This window comes from Chrysochloris asiatica, unplaced genomic scaffold, assembly GCF_000296735.1.
Source record: "Chrysochloris asiatica unplaced genomic scaffold, ChrAsi1.0 scaffold00116, whole genome shotgun sequence".
Classification (NCBI taxonomy): domain Eukaryota; kingdom Metazoa; phylum Chordata; class Mammalia; order Afrosoricida; family Chrysochloridae; genus Chrysochloris; species Chrysochloris asiatica.
In genome coordinates this window covers 9,345,163-9,349,140 of record NW_006408634.1, presented here as the reverse complement: position 1 = coordinate 9,349,140, position 3,978 = coordinate 9,345,163, and the positions used below count along the sequence as shown (strand labels likewise).

General features: G+C 44.9%; 1 pseudogene; it reads right to left on the bottom strand.

Annotated features, from left to right (window-relative positions):
- LOC102817911 overlaps positions 1-3,978 on the bottom strand; it is a 23,778-nt pseudogene that overhangs the window by 11,967 nt on the left and 7,833 nt on the right.

Sequence of the window (3,978 nt, the reverse complement as noted above, 5' to 3'; positions counted from 1 at the left end):
CTTTCTATGGTGATATTTCTGGCTTGTGGCTATTCCTTTCTCTCCTCCTCAAGTGTCTCTTTTATAACGGTATGCTAGGGAAACCAAGATTCAAAAGACAGCCAAGCATCTTAACATTATTTCCCCCCTTTCCCCCATTCCTATACTGTTTTAATAGCTGATTTTCAGAAGTAGATCTCCAAGCCTTTCTCCCAAGGCACTCTGGGTGGACCTGAACGTCCTACCTTGTGTTTAGCAGTTGACTGTAATAATAATATGTACTCCTAAGGTAACAATTATGTTGTTGTTGTTGTTAAGTGTTATCAAGTCAGTTCTGACTCATAGCGATCCTGTCTAGGGTTTCCAAGGAACTTCAGGTAGGTTTGAACCACCAATCTTTCAGTTAGTAGTCCAGTGTTTATCCCACAGCACCTACTGTGTGCCAGGCAGATCTCATTGAATCCCCTTGTATCAGTTTCTTTAGGTTGCTGTAACAAATGACCACAAATTGGGTGATGTTATGGCTTGTACTGTGTTCCCCCCAAATTATGTTTTGTAAAAGCTAATAACTATTCTGGAGTCCTGTTGTAGCACTGGACTGAAAAGTTGGTTTCAACCACAAGGTCGGTGGTTCAAGCTCACCAGCTGCTCCTTGGAAATCCTATACAGGGGTCATTATGGGTCGGAACCGACTCAGTGGCACTTAACAACAATACCTATACTGTGGTTGGAATCCTGGTGTGGTGCTGTAAAATAAACACTGGACAGCAAGGTCAGTTTTAACCGCAGTTCCAACTCACCAGCTGCTCCTTGGAAACCCTATGCAGAGTCCCTGTGAATTGGAACTGACTTGACAACAGTTAACAATAACAACAACAACATATCTGTGGTTAGTGGTGCAGTGGACTAAGTGCTGGACTGCTAGCCAAACTACTCCCAGCTTCTCCTCAGAAGGAAGATGAGGTGGTCTGCTTCTGTAAGGATTCCTGTAGGGTCCCCATAGGGTCTGTGTTCTATAGGGACCCTATGCCTCAGAATAGACTTTCCGGCAGTGGTTTTGGATTTGGCATAGCTGTGTTGGAGTCCTGGTGTGGCAATGTAGGATAAGCACTAGACTATTAACCTCAAGGTTGGTGTTTCAAACTCATCAACGTCTCCTTGGAGGGACCCTATAGAGGGTCGCTTTGAGTCAGAACTGACTAGATGGCACTTAATAGCAACAACAATATTGGTGATTAGAGGTCTCATTTGGAAGTGGACCTTCTTTAGTATGGTAATGAGGCTGGATAGGTGGGGGGGGTTTTGAGTCAATCTCTTTTGAGATATAAAGGAACAGGTTAGACAAGCAGAGATGGGGGAGAAGAGAGATTCTAAGCCACATGAAGACCTTCAAAGGGCAGAAGCTCCAAAGAGATAAAGCCCTTCTACCAGAGCTGACACAGAGAGAAAGCCCCCGGCACTGAGTTTGGACTTTTAGCCTCCTAAACTGTGAGAAAATAAATTTGTTTTATAAAAAAATAAATAAAGCCACCCTCTTGTGATATTTCTCATAACTAAGACTTAAAACAACAGAAATGTAGTCTCTTACAGATCTGGAAGTCAGAAGTCGAAATCAAGGTGCCAACAGGGCCATGTGCTCTCTGTGTACTCTAGTCTTCTCCAGCATCTGGTGACTCCGGGTGTTCTTGGCTTCTGGCTGCATCACTCCAATCTTGGCTGCCATCTTTTTTTTAATCACATAACTTTCTCCTGTTTCTGTGTATCAAATTGACACTTTTTTTCCTATCCTTACCACCCCCCCCTTTTTTTTTTTTTACTGTGGTGAAACCACCAAAACATTCGCCCACAAACCAATGTCCACATTTACAATCAAATGACACGGATGACATTTTTTAGCGTTTGCCACCATCCTCATTATCTCTTCCAAAGACGTCCACCATCTTTAACATAAACTCAACACTTGGCAAAGAAAAACACCCCCTTCTCTCCCACCCCAGCAACCCTGTGGATAATCTTTGGTTTCTATTGTTCGTGTTGTTAAGAGCTGTCAAGCGAGCTGGTTTCCACTTGTAGCGACCCTCTATAGGGTTTCTGAGGAGCAGCTGGTGGATTTGAACTGCTGACCTCGTGGTGGGCAGTCTAGTGGTTTCTATGGATTCGCTTATTTTGTATTGTTGTTGTCAGGTGCCATCAAGTCGGTTCTGACTCTTAGCGACCATATATGCACAACAGAATGAAACACTGCCCCGTCCAACGCCACCTCACAATTGTTGCTAACGTTTGAGCTCACTATTTCTGCCACTGTGCCAATCCATCTCATTGGTGGTCTTTCTGTTTTTTGCTGACCCTCAGTTTTTGTCCTTGGACGAATAACTGGTTTCTCTCAGCATGATGCTTTCAAGATTCATTCATGTTGTGGTGTGCATTACAGCTGAGTAATACTCCATTGTGTGTGTAGTCCACACTTTGTTGCTTCATACATTCAATCAACTGTTGCTGGGCATTTTGGTTATTTCCACCTTTTGCCTCTTGTGAAAAGTGTTGTAATGAATTGTGATGCGCAGGTTTCTGCTCCTCCCTTCACTTCTGGGTAAATACTCAGGATTGGAATTGCTGGATCCTATGGTAGTTCTACGTCCAACTGGTTAAAAGCTGCCAACAGCTTTCATCTTATCTTCTGACCTTTATAAACTGTTCTTTTTCTTTTTTGTGTGTGGCTGGGTGCATGATAGTACATGATAAGGTTGGCTCTTTAAGTCCCGCACTCCAACCCCAGGGATCTGGATGGGGATTCTGCCAAGGATGGGAGTTTCTTAGTGTGTTGGGGGACTGAGTCCGGGTAAGGACTCCCCAGCAGCTGAGGGCCTCTCTCTTCCTCTCATACTATTGCTGGGGCTCATACTCCATAGAAGCCACATGGACCATTAGGTCCACCACCCTGTTGATGGTGTCCTACCAGGAAATGAACTTGACAATGTGGTGATTGAGGGCATCGATGATGGGAGAGTGCGTGTCACTGTGAAAGTCACAGGAGACGACCTAGTCTTCAGTGAAGCCCAGGATGTCCTTTAGAGGGACCGCCCAATGCCTACTTCACTACCTTCTTGATATTGTATTTGGCAGTTTTTTCCAGATGGCCTGGAAGGCTATGCCAATGAGCTTCCCATTAAGCTCAGGGATAACCTTGCCCATAGCACTTGGCAGCGGTGGTATGTAGATGCAGAGAGGATGTTCTGGGCAGACCCATGACCATCATGCCAGTCTTCTCAGTGGCAGTGATGGCATGAACTATGAGTTCCTCCACGATGCTGAAGTTGTCATGGGTGACCTTGGCCAGGGGGCCAAGCTGCTGGTTGTCTAGGAGGCATTGCTAGGAATCTTGAGAGACTTGTCACACTTCTTGTGGTTCATGCCCATCACAAACAGGAAGGCATTGATAGAGAAGCAGAAATGGTTACTCTCTGGGTGCTACCCTTCAAGTGAGGCCCAGCCTTCTCCAAAGTTGTGAAGACACCGGTGGATTCTACAACATTCTCAGCACCAGTATCATCCTACTTAACGTTGGCAGAATCTCAGTCCCAAAGATAGAGAGATGGGTTTCTCATTGATGACAAACTTCTCCTTCTCAGCCTTGGCAGGGCCATCGAACTTGTCATAGGTGGAATCCTGCTGGAACATGTCGACCATGTAGCTGAGGTCAACGACAGTGTCATTGATGGCAACCACCTCCACTTTGCCAGAGGTAAAAGCAGCCCAGGTGCCCAATACAATCAATTCCTTTTACTCCGACCTTCACTGTTGTGTCTCAGAGATGATGCATGTTGAGCTGGGAAGAGCAGAGCGCCAACCCCACAGACATTTAATACTTTATTTAAAAGTGTCTTTGTATTGTGAATTGAAGAAGGTTTATAGAGCAAATCATCTCACATTCAACAAATCATTTACTTTGTTTCATTACAGTGACGGTAATCCCCTCCAGGTACCATCAGTTAACAGTAT